Consider the following 16615-nt stretch of genomic DNA (forward strand, 5'->3'; position numbering starts at 1 on the left):
GCACATGTATTCCCACTGGGAAATATTTCTCACTGCGTATTTGAGATTGAAGGTACATCAATTCAGTTCAGTTCAGTCACTCAGTAGTGTCCAACTCTTTGCAAGTCCATGGACTGCAGCACGCCAGGCTTCCCTGTCCGTCACCAACTCCTGGAGCCTGCTCAAACTCATGTCCATGGTGTCAGTGATGCCATCCAACCATCTCATCCTCTGTCATCCCCTTCTCCTCCCACCTTCAATCTTTCCCAGTATCAGGGTCTTTTCCAGTGAGTCCATCTTCACATCAGGTGGCCAAAGTATTGGAGTTTCAGCTTCAGCATCAGTCCTTCCAACGCATATTCAGGATTTATTTCCTTTAGGATTGACTGGTTTGGTCTCCTTACAGTTCAAGGAACTCTAAAGAATCTTCTCCAACACCATAGTTCAAAAGCATCAATTCTTTGGTGCTTGACTTTCTTTATGGTCCAACTCTCACATCCATACATGACACACAGCAAATGTGAAAGTGTGAAAGTAGAATTTTTAAAATAATAAATGTAAAATAGCTCTTATAGCTTTTGGTGTATGCTGACAATCTAAGCATCCCTTCACTACTAGATACATCACTCAGTTCCCATTGTCATCTTCTCCCTGTGTCTTCACGGCATCTTCTGTGTGTGTCTCTGTGTCCCAGTTTCCCCTTTTCAAAAGGGCACCATTAAAGTGGAGGCCCACTCTAATGACCTCGTTTTAACTTGAATATCAATGTAGAGACAACATTGCTAAGTGAAGTCACATTCTGAAGCACTAGGGGGTTTTTATCATATCTTTGCAGGAGGACACATATCAATCCGTACAGTGACATAAAAAGGAAGGAAGAGCATACGGTCAGGTGTGGTGGACTTAAGAAAAATAGAACTAGTCTGGCTGGGAGATAAGAGACAGGAAAGTGTGGGTGATTAGAATTCTCATTTCACCCATTTGATAGAACAAAGGCAATTTGGGAAGATTAGGAATACTTCTTTCCAACCTGTAGGATCCCTGTGCCTATAACTGGAAGAGCCCTGAGTTCCTCCTCACAGACTATGTTTGACAGTTTCCAACAAATTTTAAGAAATATTCCTATGTAGAACATTCTCCTTTGACTTATTTATATGCTAAACAATCACAGATTGATTTTGATCAGCTCTTTAAATTCATTTTCCCTAAACTCTAAAATTGAGTGTGGCATATCAAATAATTCACCAGCAGATTAAAAGGAATCTTTTTTCATTATTTTCATTAGTTCCACTGTTTATCTAACTCAAAGTAATGAATGCTTTAATTTCATGTGCATCACTATTGCTCATTAGAGCTGTGAATTTCTACAATGCGGAAAAGAAAGGATTCTCGGTGTATATAACTGAACTGAAGTCCAAGTAAGCCTGTTGTGTTTCAGAAACTGAAAAGCCACCAGTTCTGTTGGATGCATAATGCTGTGATAAAAGTGAACGTGAAGTCGCTCAGTCATGTTTGACTCTTTGCGACCCCATGGCCTGTAGCCTACCATGTAACCATCCATGGGATTTTCCAGGCAAGAATCCTGGAGTGGGTTACCATTTCCTTCTCCAGGAGATCTTCCCGACCCAGGGATTGAACCCGGGTCTCCTGCATTGTAGGCAGACGCTTTACCATCTGAGCCACCAGGGAAGTTGCTGTGATAAAGGAGCATCCTAAATCTGCCATTTTTAAGGGCTTTCATGTAGGGGTTATTTTTTGTTACTTTATACCTTTACTTACATGTGTTCAAGACTGAGAGCTGGCATTAAATAATGAAGTTGTCTCGAACTCAGTCTTTTGTACATTTATGGAGGGAATAATTTCTATCATCAAGAATGAGAGAAGTTCACACACTGACAAGGCAATTTCTTTTTGAAAGTGAAGTGAAAGTGAAAGTTGCTCAGTCATGTCTGACTCTTTGTGACCCCATGGACTATGTACAGTCCATGGAATTATCCAGGCCAGGATACTGAAGTGGGTAGCCTTTCCCTTCTCCAGGGCATCTTCCCAACCCAGGGATCGAACCTAGGTCTCCTGCATTGCAGGCAGATTCCTTACAAATTGAGCCACAAGGGAAGCCACAAAGAAAGAAATTTCTTTTTAGTGATTTTTATATTAATTCTTAGTTCAAAGTATATATCTCCAAATTTTCTAAGTTCATTTCTAAGTTTATCTTAATTTTCTATGGTAGTTCATTTCTAAATTTATCTTAATTTTCTATGGTAAAGCTGCACATATTTTAATGTTTATTAATAGATTTAATTATTTTTCTTGAATCATGTGTCCATATTCTTTGACCATTTTTCACAGGCATGTTTTTTTCTTATAAATATGCAGTATATCTGTAGATTCTGCAGACTTATATTTTCTATATTTTTTACATTTTCCTAGTCATATGTTAGTCTTTTAAATTTGCTTAATCATCCTTTTGACATAGAAACATTTTGTCTTTATATAGATTTAAATATATAAAATTTTACTTATAAGTTGTTAATTTTTTGTGTATGTTGTTTATCAAAGTCTTCCTAGATATAATACAATGAAAATATTTCATTTTTTTTTCTTTGTTTAACTCTTAGATCTATCAGGAATTTATTCTTTGGTGTCAGTATTAGATATTTTTGTAATAGATATATAATTGCATTAGATATTCAGTTGCCCCATCAGAGTTAGGGTTAGGGTTAAATATTGACTACTCCATATTTTCACCAATAACTTGAAGTACTTTGTGATAATCATTGATACATATTTATGTTTATAGTGTTTTTGAACATTCAGTTCTATAGTACTATTTTCTTTAATTCTGCTGCACTAGAAGTATTTTTAGTGACTCTAGTTTTATATCCTACTTTGTCACTTACTAGACAATTTCTAAATGGCAACCCACTCCAGTACTCCTGCCTGGAAAATTCCATGGGCGGAGGAGCCTGGTAGGCTACAGTCCATGTGGTCGCAAAGAGTCGGACACGACTTCGCGACTTCGCTTTTTCCTTTAGACAATTTCTACTTGCCACTTCTTTCTCTTTCCAGTAACATAAAATCGATTGTCAAAATGCATAAAAAGTTTTGTGTGGATTGCACTAAATTTTAAAATTTATGAGGAGAAAAATAACATTTTGTATTTTTATTAACTGGAGGAAAATTGCTTTAGTGTTGTGTTGACTTCTGCTGTACAACAATATGAATCAGTCATAATTCCATATTAACATATATCCTCTTCCTGTTGAACCTCCCTCCTCTCCCACCACCCCACCCCTGGGTCATCACAGAGTGCCAGGCTAGGTTCCTCGTGTTACACAGCACTTTCTAACATTTTTTAAAGATCACATTTCTCCATTCATCATCTTGATAGGTGGCTCCATTAATTGTGGTTAAATTTTATATTTTTTATTTATATTTAAATAGATTAGTAGCCACAAAATATCTTTACATAAATATAGGCTTGATTAGTAATTTGTATTTTGTAAATATTGCATTGCTTTGTGAATGGGAAGTGTTCTATTAGGTTTTTAAATGGCAACCCACTCCAGTATTCTTGCCTGGAGAATTCCATGGACAGGGGAGCCTCGTGGGCTACAGTCCATGGGGTTGCAAAGAGTGAGACATGACTGAGTGACTAATACCATGAATAGTTTCTAGAAATGCATTAATTTTGTTGTTGGTAATGATACATTGAGTAATCTTGCTGAATTTTCTATTTGTGCTAGTTTGCAGTTACTCGCCTTGATTTTTATAGAATATTATAATCTCTGCAAATAAAAACAGCTGTGTCTTTTCTTTACAATATTTCTTCCTCATTTCTTTTTGTATCAGTTAAATTGACTTGATGGGAATACTGACTGTTTGCAAGGAAGTAAAACTTCTTGCTTCTCAAACACGTTCTATTCAGTTGTGTCCAACTCTTGGCGACGCCACAGACTGTAGCCCATCAGGCTCCTCCATCTATGGAATTTCCCAGGCAAGAATACTGGAGTGAGTTGTCATTTCGTACTCCAGGGGATCTTCCTAACCTAGGGATCAAACCCGTGTCTCTTGTGTCTCCTGCTCTGGAAGGTGGATTCTTTACCACTGTGTCACCTGGGAAGCCCTAAGATACTTATGTCAAGTTTGGGAATCCTTACAAAATGAAATTTTAAAAAGTTAGGATGGACATTAAATGTTACATTTTAACCCTTTTATTTTATTAACTGTCAAGCTATATATAGTATTTTAAAAATAAAATTCTGTCTTTTCTGGTGGATATTTATTGTTTCCTTTTTCTATTTTTTTAAATTTTTTCCTTCTTTTCCTTTCTAGTACACTCCCACCTAGGAAAGCTATATTGGACTTTTGACAACTAAGTTATCGTATTTTGAAAATAAGGTTCCTTGTTGATTTGCATTTTTATTTTAAAGTTAATTACCTTTATTTTAAAAATTATTTATGTCTACTTTCTTTGGACTGTTTTTCTAATTTTTTTAGCTGAAACAGGAGTGTATTAACTTCCAGGTATTGATTGGCCTAACAAAATACAATGAGCTGAGTGGCTTGAGACAACAGAAATGTATTGTCTCATAGTTCCAGAGACTAGAAGGTCTGAAATCAAGTTATTAGCAGAGTCTTACCCCTTCTGAAACTTGTAGGGGAATCCTTCCTTGTCTGTATCCAACTTGTGGTGGTTTGTTGGTTTGGCATTCCTTGGTTTGGAAGCACACAACTCCAATATTTGCCTTTGTTATCACATGTGTTGTCACATACATGGTGTTCTCCATGTATGTCCATGTTTCTTCACATGGTCGTCATCTTATAAGATACAAGTCACATTGGATTTGGAGAAGGAAATGGCAACCCTCTCCAGTATTCTTGCCTGGAGAATGCCTTGGACAGAAGAGCCTGGCGGGCTACAGTCCATGTCACAGTCAGACATGACTGAGCAACTGTCACTCACTCACTCACTTTGGGTTAGAGGCTTCTACTCTAACCTCATCTTAACTAATTGCAGTTGCAATGACTCTATTTCCAAATAAGATTACGTTCTTATGTGCTGGAGTGAGGACTCCATCATATCTTTTCTGTGGGGACTCAACCTTTAATGAACAAGGGCTTAGTTTCTTTATAATCTCTTTGTTTCTATTAATTCTGTAAATTCTCATCTGAGTATTGGTATGAGCACATATCTTAAGATTTGATACATATCTTATGTGTAGTCATGTGCAGAGAAATGCTCTATTATTACCGAGTATTGAAAGCATAAACATTTCTCTTTAGAACTAAGGGAATAACTTTTCTTGATAAAGATGATCAGAGACAGAATGGAGACATAATAAGATCACCCGCAGAGTATATTGGCCAAAGGTAAGGCGAGAGAGTACATGAAGCCTAATGTAAGTAAAAATGAGGCCATTTGATATTGAAATCTCGTAAAGAAGAGGATATGTCAGGAGATTAAAAATCTTAAGAGGTTGATGGAAATTACAATAGAGGAGGAACAGAGGCAGTGTCCTAGAGCCAATTAGAGGAGGAAAGCAGAATTTAGTCTTACAGGAAATTGAATTGTAGGAAAGTTTTCGAAGTGGAACTGGCTTACATGGGATCACAGATGAGTTCTCACGTAGAGTTTCTGGTCTAGTGCTTAGCGGCACAGTCTTGGGCAAGAACATCTCACATCCTTATTGTTATGTGTGAAAATTTGCCTAGAAAGAGATCAAGGCTGAATCCGAAGTTGCAGTCAAGTGGTTCAATAGCCAGCACTGTGTCTGCTGTACATGAAAGACACTTACATAAGATTTATTAAAAAAAAAAATCAATCTTCTCAGTTTATGTAGAGAGCGGACTGCAGGGATTATTAGGAAACAGTGATGTATAAATTTCTGACACAGCAATATGCCCTAATGGTCTATTTGCATATCCGATACTAAAAGGAGGAAAAACTGTTCGAAGTAGGGCAGGGACTTTTGAAAACCTTGAGCAACACTTCACTCACCTCACTTATGATTTCTTAATGGCTGTTTTATGGTTACCAAACAGCTCTAAAAAATGATAATTCAGACAGGATCATCATGAATAAATTCTGCAGCTTTATGTGTTATAATCCTACATCTAGTTATGCAGATGGCTGTTAAATCTCAATAAATTAGATGATTACATAATATCAGGGAAGTTAAAGCAAATGAAACTTCAGATGTAAAACGACACTGACATTTATCACATCAAATTTAAACAAGTCTTTGTGGTGTTTGCACTTTAAATTTATATGTATAATTCAGTTCAAACTGCAGAGAAACCCAAGAAAACATTTATGATAATACACTGTGTGCTTTAAATGTGCTTCAATATTAACAAATAGAGACTGTTCACTAAACTTCTTTATTATTTATTTTGGAGAAAAGGATATAATGCAAAAATGAATATATGAACATTCTATTTACATGCACTACACGTTACTTGATCAAGACTTTGCTTGTAGATTTGATATCCATGAAGTAGAAAATGGCACTAATGTACTCTTTTGGTAGTTTACTCTGAATCTTTTAAGAAATTCTGTTTCTAAAATTATTGAAGTACCAAAGCTATTGTGATGATTTCATTTTTGTAGGGTACATTATTACAAACGATAAAAGCCTGAACCCTTGAGAAATAGCAACGAGATGACAAGTGGGAAGTGGATCCATTGCCTTTGTTTATAATGAGATGTCCAGAGTGAATACTAACAAATACAGAAAAGATTATGCTGCTGAGATCCAGACCAAAAAAGTACTCTTTTTTTTTTCTTTTCTGGACTGTGAACTCTTTCTAACAGTCTGTCTTTTCAGGAGAGATTATTCTACCTTTCCATAACACACACAGTTTTCAAATAAACAGTTGTTTTGAGAGTGATGCTTTTCATATCATAGTCAGTCATCTCAGTGATGCCTTACATGTCATCTGTGTTCACTACTTTTTAATGAACTAATACCATTATTTTGGACTCTCTTCTCTCATTGTATGCAATAACCTCCAATCTGATATCAGCATGTAATTTCTCTCATTGCATGCAATAAACTCCAATTTGATATCAGCATGTGTGTGTATGTATTTATATGTATATACACATATATGTATGTACATGTATATACATGTTAAAGTGGAGAAGGCAATGGAACCCCACTCCAGTACTCTTGCCTGGAAAATCCCATGGATGGAGGAGCCTGGTAGGCTGCAATTCATGGGGTCGCTAAGAGTTGGGCATGACTGAATGACTTCACTTTCATTTTTCACTTTCATGCATTGGAGAAGGAAATGGCAACCCACTCCAGTGTTCTTGCCTGGGGAATCCCAGGGACAGAGGAGCCTAGTGGGATGCTGTTTATGGGGTCACACAGAGTCGGACACGACTGAAGTGACTTAGCAGCAGCAGCTGCGTATGTTAAAGAGCTGCCTTCAATATGCCAGCAAATTTGGAAAACTCAGCAGCAGCCACAGGACTGGAAAAGGTGTTTTAATTCCAATCTTAAAGAAAGAAAGGCATACCAAAGAATATTCAAACTACTGCACAATTGCACTCACCTCACTAGTTAGAAAGTAATGCTCAAGATTCTCCAAGCCAGGCTTCAACAGTATGTGAACTGTGAACTTCCAGATATTCAAGCTGGATTTAGAAAAGGCAGAAGAACCAGAGATCAAATTGCCAACATCCAGTGGATCATCAAAAAAGCAAGAGAGTTCCAGGAAAACATCTACTTCTGCTTTATCGACTACACCAAAGCCTTTGACTATGTGGATCACAGCAAACTGTGGAAAATTCTGGAAGAGATGGGAATACCAGACCACTTGACCTGCGTCCTGAGAAACCTGTATTCAGGTCAAGAAGAAAAGGTTAGAAGGCGACATGGAACAACCGACTGGTTCCAAATAGGAAAACCTGTATATTGAAAGGCTGTATATTGTCACGCTGCTTATTTAATTTATATGCAGAGTACATCATGCAAAATGCCAGGCTGTATGAAGCACAAGCTGGAATCAAGATTTCTGGGAGAAATATCAATAACCTCAGATATGCAGTTAACACCACCCTTATGGCAGAAAGTGAAGAAAAACTAAAGAGCCTCTTGATGAAAGTGAAAGAAACTAGCTTTAAACTCAACATTTAGAAAACTAAGATCATGGCATGTGGTTCCATCACTTCATGGCAAATAGATGGGGAAACAGTGGAAACAGTGACAGACTTTATTTTGGGGGGCTCCAAAATCACTCCAGATGGTGACTGCAGCCATGAACATAAATAACACTTGCTCCTTGGAAGAAAAGCTATGACTAACCTAGAAAAGCATACTAAAAAGCAGAGACATTACTTTGCTGACAAAGGTCTGTCTAGTCAAAGGTCTGTCTAGTTTTTCCAGTAGTCATGCATGGATGTGAGAATTGGACTGTAAAGAAAGCTGAGCACCAAAGAATTGATGCTTTTGGACTGTGGTGTTGGAGAAAACTCTTGAGAGTCCCTTGGACAGCAAGGAGATCCAACCAGTCTATCCTAAAGGAAATCAGTCCTGAATATCCATTGGAAGTACTGATGTTGAAGCTGAAACTCCAATACTTTGGCCACCTGATGCAAAGAACTGACTCATTGGAAGAGACCCTCTTGCTGGAAAAGATTGAAGGTGGGAGGAGAAGGGGAAAACAGAGGATGAGATGGTTGGATGGCATCACTGACTCAATGGACATGAGTTTGAGTAAGCTCTGGGAGTTGGTGATGGACAGGGAAACCTGGCATGCTTCAGTCCATTGGATGTGTATGTAAAAGTGGCAATGATATTTAGAAGAACTGAACAGCCTCCCCACTATTAACACTTGGCCTGGCTAAACCTTATTTATCCTGTTTTCTGGTTCTCAAATGGAAGTTTCTCAAAGAAGTCATTCCTGATTAGCTTCTTGTCTAAATCAGGCTTCCTTTTGTTGGTCTGTATACAAATCTGCTTTTCCTTCCAGTATTCAAAATTTTATGTACTTTGAATATTGACTAGTAGATTGAGCTGTAGACCATCTCATGTTTCCATACTGCCTACTGGTTACCAGTAGACTTGCAGTTAAGTATTTGTTGAAGGAGTAAATGATTGGACCTTTCATATCTAAAGAAATAACGGATAAATAAGTTATTTATAAAGCATGTAAAATGGTGACTAGCCCTTGACAAGTGCTCTATAGTTTTTGGATTGAGATTTGTTATACAGGATGAATTCTCAAAATTGGATCTGTTAGAGCATAGAATTGACACATTTTTTTAGTGTGCCAGTCATTTCTGACCCATTGCGACCACATGACCCAGTTCCTCTGTCCATGAAATTTTCCAGGCAACAATACTGTAGTGAGTTGCCATTTTTCTACTCCAGGGGTGCTTCCCTTCCAGACCCAGGGATCTTGTGTCTCCTGCTCTGGCAGGTGGGTTCTTTACTATTGGCACCACCTGGAAAGCTCTCCCCCCCACTTTTTTTCTTTTTTAGTAATTACAAATAATTAACTTTTTTAAAGTATAATTTATATACCATAATTTCCCCTATTTAAGTGTATAATTCTATAATTTTATACACATATTTTAATAGATAAAAACACATTCTGAAATTGCAGACTCACTGCCGTGGATCCCCTGTGGTCAGTGCTGGACCTGGCTCTAAGGGAGGAAGAATTAAAAAGGTCACACCTTCCTAATCCTTCACCTTCCTAATCCACTGTCTCAGGATTCTTACCACAATCAAAGACACAAAGATACCACTTTTCATCTTTCCTGTATTTTAATGAGAATGTCAGCAAGAAGTTAAACATTCTAACCTCGACTCTTCTTTTTGATGTCCTCACAAAGCACAAGGGCTCAGTCCACATTGGAAGAAACGCTGGTTCCGAGTTGACAATCATCTCCAGGGAAAATAAAAAAGGCTCCTGGGAACCTTCTCCTTCCTTCAGGGTCTTAGTCTTAATCATTTCCTTTGTTTTGTCTAAACGACTTCTGTTGAACTGAGCCAGCCATCGTCCATCAGTTTTCTATAATAAATCAGTTTAAACTCACTAGGGAGCCTTTTCAAAACTCTTACAAATTCACTGTGTAGTTTTAGGATACATATACAATGTTACCAAAAGAAGTTTTCTGGTTTGGACTTCTATGGATGAGATTTCCTTTTCTTTGTATGATCCTTTAACTTTTCTATCATTTTCTATCATTTTGCTTATCTTACTGGTATAATCTGAGGTCAAATTTATAAAGCATTCAACAAGAAAGTACTGTGGAAATTGAATCAATCAATAAATGTGCATTCAGCAACATTTTTCTCTCAGGCTTTATGTGCATTTATTATTATTCATAATTTAACATTTATTGAGCACTAAGAATCATGCTCTGTTTGGAACAGAAAAGTAGATACTATCTCTGCTCACCAGACTTACAGTCTCACAGAAAATTCCATTTGTACGATTTCAAAAGTTAACCCTCACTGTTGGATAAATCAAGGGAGAAAATAGACTATAAAGTTTGAACAAACTTTGATTAAAATTTATTTTCACCTATAAAATCCTGACTAATGTCTGTGGAGATTAAAATCTTGCTAAAACATGACTGACATGCAGGAGTTTTAACTAAAAGGTGTGACCTTGATATCTGCAGTATCGTCTTAATGCTAAGTGAATCCAGTTAAAGGTGGATTAACAGAACAACTGTCTGCCCCAGGAACAAAGTCATTTGTGTTTCAAAGAATTCCAGGTCATCTTGATCTGCTGCATTGTTGCTGCTAATGTTCAGATTTAGTCTCAGTGGGATTTGGTATCCATTTTAGTTGAGAAATCTAGTAACTCTTCTCACTTATTCAGAGCAAGTTCACAGGGAATTCACAATCTGTGTGTCTACTCTTGGTTTTGCTTTTTATGAATTAAGTATTACTTTAACAAAGATCAGAACTGGGCAAAACTGCAAAGAATGCTTATTATCTAAAAGCAAGGTCTGCCTCTCTCTGCCCCATTTTTACCCTAGTCTAACCCTAAACTATACTCTTGATTCTGACCAAGTAAGAAAGTTTATTTGTGAGTACAAAGCTTAGAGCTATCATTGGCTTACTATTTTTTTCTGATAGTCCAGTCTCCTACAGAAACTGATGAACTGATCTTCTGTTGGCAGCCTTGTAAGCAGAAACACAATTCCACAGACTCTAGAGCTTCAAACAGACTTTAATTGATCCAGTAGTAGATCTTTACTCAGCTGCATACTTACTGACAGAGAAGGATTAGGACCTGTAAATAGCAGTACTTCATGTGATGAGTAGGTGTATAAACTTCAAGGGCTCATGGTGCCTCATCAGCCAGAAGCAGAGATAGCAAGTTGGATGCCTTCAGCTTCAAGCAATTGGAATGCTTGATTCCAACAGGCATTTGAATTCTCTCCTCCTACAATAAGTCTACAAATAGGACAGAGTTTAGGGTCATATGTCAAGGCTCTCTTGGTTGTTAAGATTCTTTTAGTTTCACCTACTGCCACTGCTTAGCTTCAAGGCCAGGTTGTTGGAAATAAATTCAGCTTCAGCAGTTTCAAACATCTCTTGTCCTGAAAACAATAGGGATCAACTATCTTCATCTTTTCTATAGAGGCAAGAAATGTTTCTGCAAAGCTCTTTTGTAGCAAACTTTCCTTAGTCCTTGTTATCCAGGTCTGAGATATTTGACCTTCTCTAAACCATTCACAGTAAAGAGAAATGAGATTTCATTTGGCATAGATGGTTGTTGAAAAGGGAATTGTGTTGACCATTATAGAATGTCATTTGTGGAGGCAGAACATAATTTTTAAAGTATTTTTTAAATAATAATTTTATTTATTTTTTGGCTAAGCTGGATCTTCACTGTTGCATGGTCTTTTCTCTAGCTGTGGTGTGCAGGCTTCTCATTGCAGTGGCTTCTCTTGTTGCAGAGCATGGGCTCAGCTTCAGGAGTTGTGGCTCCTGGGCTCTAGAGCACAGGCTAAACAGTTGTGCTGCATGGACTTAGTTGCTCTGCGGCATGCAGGATCTTTCCACATCAGGGATTGAACCTGTTTCTCCTGCATTAGCAGGCAGGTTCTTTAACACTGAGTCACCAGGGAAGCCCTTTCACTGTCTTAATTTGAACTCAACATTCAAAAAACAAAGGTCATGACATCCAGTCCCATCATCCTGGCAAATAGAGGGGGAAACAGTGGAAACAGTGACAGATTTTATTTTCTTGGGCTCCAAAATCACTGCAGATATTGACTGTAGCCATGAAATTAAAAGGTGCTTGCTCCTTAGAAGAAAAGCTATGATCAACCTAGACAGCATATTAAAAATCAGAGACATTACTTTGCTGACAAAGGTTCATCTAGTGAAAGCTATGATTTTTCCAATAGATATGCACAGATGTGAGAATTGAACCATAAAGAAAACTGACCACCGAGGAATTGATGCTTTTGAACTGTGGTGTTGGAGAAGACTCTTGGGAGTCCCTTGGACTGCATGGAGATCCAACCAGTCCATCCTAAAGGAAATCTGTCCTGAATATTCATTGGAAGGACTGATGCTGAAGCTGAAGCTCCAATACTTTGATCATCTGATGCAAAGAACTGACTCATTGAAAAAGACCCTGATGCTGGGAAAGATTAAAAGCTGGAGGAGAAGGGGATGACAGAGATGAGATGGTTGGATGGCATCACTGACTTGATGGACATGAGTTTGAGCAAGCTCCAGGAGTTGGTGATGGACAGGGAAGCCTGGTGTGTTGCAGTCCATGGGGTTGCAAAGAGTCAGACATGATTGTGTGACTGAACTGAACTGAAGTTGAACTTTTTAGAAGTGATACCCTAATAAAAGCTTGGCCTTTTTAAAAATAGGATGTTATAATTCCTAATGCTTATGTTTTACTTTCTTATTTGGGGCCTTAAAAGCAAATTTCCTTCAGGTATAATTGCCTTCCATTTTTGTCTGATAAAGTCTCCAAGGATCTCATACCCCTCTGCTTTGTATTTTCACTGATAATTGCTTCTCTAAGCATACATGTTGATAATTTCTTTATATTTTCCTTTAATCTGGAAAAGTAAAAGCTGCTTTTAAATTTTTAATATTAAAATAATTACTTCTTACAGTATTTGAAGAAGTAAATGTGAACAGTTTTGCCAAATTTCTTGGATTATTTTATTCATTGTTTATGATTTAGAATGAGTTATTGTTATGGTTAAAAATATGGTATAACATATGATTTAACATACCCTTTATGATATAATTCTGAAATTCCACATAATTCAGTAACAAATCTTTCCTCTATTTCTTTACCACTTTCTTTGGGGGAGAGATTATTGGCACTTTAGAGTTAAATTTGCCTTGTTCGGTAATGCTAACATTTGAAGCAACTTGAAGTCCTGATTCCTTTCCTACACTTAGCAAATGAAGACCAGGCCATAAGATTTGGTCTTACCTTAATTTATAGAAGAAAAGAGCTTTCCTTAGTATTATATAGACTGTGTGCTATGGATTGAATGTTTGTATCCCTCCAGATTCACATCCTAGAGCCCTAATTCCCAATGCAATAGGGTTTGGGGTGGGGTCTTTGTAGGTATTTAGGATTAAAGGAGATTCACAAGGTTTAGGAATAAGTGTTTGTCATGTAAGCCACCCTGTCTGCAGTGTTTTGTTCTAACAGCCCAGACTGTCACTGGCCTGCAAATGGTGCGGTGCTATGTAAAGTTTGTTACTGTCATGTGATGAGGTAAGTCCAGACACAGAATAAGCGTTTGGTTTACTCCTTTCATTGCATAGGGTATAGGGCAGTTTATATGTTGTGGACCTCACAAGGCCAATTGATGGGTGCTGGAGAGAGCTGCATGCTGTCTGTCGGGGGATGTAGTGTTGTAAAGCTAGTTTGTCAACTCTAAAGGATAACGGTACTGAACTCAGGCTGGATGCTTGCTGCTCAGAAGCCTATACTACAGAGGCAAGTGTTGGTAGAAAGGAAATGTTGTTTTATTCTGGAGGGTGACAACCTGGAGAGAAGGTAGACTCATGTCTGAAGACCGACACCCCCTGCTGACAAGTGGGCCAGAGCTTTTAAAGGGGAGTTCCAGGGGTGTATAGTCAGAGGGAAGGGACCACATTCGGAAACAGAACAGTTAGCTCTGACAGCCATCTTGAACTTGGTCGCACAGTGGTCTGACCAGCATCATCTTGACTATTTTCAGTACGGCTTATGTCATGGCTGCAAGTCTTGTCATCATGTAGTTAACTTCTCCCACCTGGTAGGAGTTTCAGCATTTACAAAACTGCTCAAAGAACATGGCTCAGAATAAATCTATAGGCCTTGAGAAAGAACTAAAGGTCTTTGGCTTTGACTGAAGTATTGCTCTTTTGTTTTGTTTGACTGCTTTCCTTTGCTTCCACATTTCCTCCCTTCTCTGATTAAACTTACCAGTGACTCAAGTTTTTCTACAGACAAAAGGCAGGCAGGGAGCATAGTGGAGGTGATGTCTGTCCTGGGAAGGCCTTATAGGGTCCCTCTCCATTTCAGTAAGTACATAAAATCCAGAGCTGATTTTTTTCCAACAAAAGATAATTGAAATTTAACTGTAACTTTACAAGATGTAACTAGTTACTGATGAAGGATTGCAAATGAATTTTGTAGTACAGCATCAGTCCCTTCATTTTGGTTAATCATTAATGATGAATATCCTGAGCTTCCCAAACTGCTTTAAAACCTCTTCTTCTGTTCTTGTATCCTCTCCCATCAAGACTGCTCCATATTTTATGACTATTATTAAAATAGTTTGGATATACATTCTGTCCTACCGTATAAGTATATATGGTATATAACCAAATTCCATAAGCTAACAAGACTGTGATTTCAATTTTTTTTTTGTATGAAGAGTTACAACATGTATAGATTTTATAATTCTTTTATTTTTCTGTGTTATACTTTTAAAAATTTGAGGCTTTTACTTTGTATGTCTGCTTCTGTTTCACTGTTTCAGCTATTAACTTTTTTCTTTTAACAAAATATTGGTATAAAATAGATTGGGGGAAAAGGCCAGATCCTTTATCAAAAATGTTTTCTGAAGTACTACCCTAAGGAACAAACTATATCTATTCTAATCTTATTTGGGATTAGTGAGTAGTGAAAATACAGATACTTATTAAACAAAATTCAGCTTGAAGATGAAAACAAAAATAATTGTATAGGTGGTATCTGCAGAAAAATGACTCCTCCCTGTCCGTAAGGTACTAATCATGAGTCCCAGTATCCTTAAATTTTATTTCATTTTTTCAAAACTCTTTATTTTGTACTGGGGTATAGCCGTTTAACAAACAATGTTGTGATGATTTTAGGTGAACAGTGAAGGGACTCGGGCATACATACAGATATACATGTCCCTTCTCCCCCAGACTCTCCTCCCAGCCAGGCTGCCACATAATATTGAGCAGAGTTCCAGTAGGTCCTTGTTGGTTATCCATTTTAAATAAAGCAGTACATGTCCTTCCCAGACTCCCAAACTTTCCCTTTCCCACATCCTTCCGCCAAGCAACTAGCAAATTTAAAAAAAAATTTAAATTTAAATCTGGTGGGTAGACATGGGGATGGAGGCGAGGAGCAAACAAGCACGTTATAAAAGAGTTTAACTGAGTCCTGGGTGAATCTAGGGATGTGGCTGTAGCGCAGATGCAGATGAGGTGGAGAAACAAGGCCGTAGCCAAGTCAGGAAAAATAAGGGGGAAGGAGACAAACATAGTGAAAGCCAGCAAAAATAATAAACTTGCCCTCCACCATGTTGAGATCTTCACATCCTTGTGTCTTGGGTAGAAAGTGGACTAAAGAAGTCCTGACTACTCAGACTGTAGTTTTTTTTTTATTTCCACAAGGCAGGCAAGTGTTTGAAAACACATTAAACTAGCTAGGAAGGTACTGTAGAGAAGAGTGAAGAGAGGCCAGGTGGCAGGAGAAGGCTGGCAGCTTAAATGGGTCAGGCCATGTGATGAGTCCTGGGGAAGGCCAGTGTTGCAAATACAGTCAACTCACCTACTCTTCAATGATAATACGTGATGTTGAAAGAGAATTCACTTTGTACCAGGCATGTGCCAGTTGCTATATAAAGATTATGTAACTGAATCCACATACCAGTCCTGTGAGGTATGATAATATCATCTCCATTTCATTGGTTGAGGAAACTGAATCCTGGAAGTCTGGGCCCATTAGATGCTCTTGTTAATGACTATGCTATCTTGCTTCAACGATTTTAATATTTCCTTTCGTCTGTCTTTTGGGTAAGAGGTCTTGCTTCACATTTCAGGTACTACCTTAAGTTTTCCAAATAGGGAAGGGGGTTTTATGTTCTGTCCACATTCTGAGAGCAGTTTCCTTGAGAGGTTACATGAAAACTCTACACAGTCTACGCATTTTGAGGGCAAATAAAAGGGTAAACATGGGTAACAAATGTAGACCTTCAAAAAATTAGAGGTATATTAGAATGACTTTTTAAAATCAAAGATTTGAATGCATTTTTAATCTAACTTTTATCTACCCAATAAGGTATCTTTGAAATTAATTCATTCCCCAGTAGATGAACCTAATGATTAGCTTTGCTGGAATTTCATTATTAGGACTGGAAGCCTGCCAT

The sequence above is a fragment of the Cervus elaphus genome, chromosome 32 (assembly GCF_910594005.1).
Source record: "Cervus elaphus chromosome 32, mCerEla1.1, whole genome shotgun sequence".
NCBI lineage: Eukaryota > Metazoa > Chordata > Mammalia > Artiodactyla > Cervidae > Cervus > Cervus elaphus.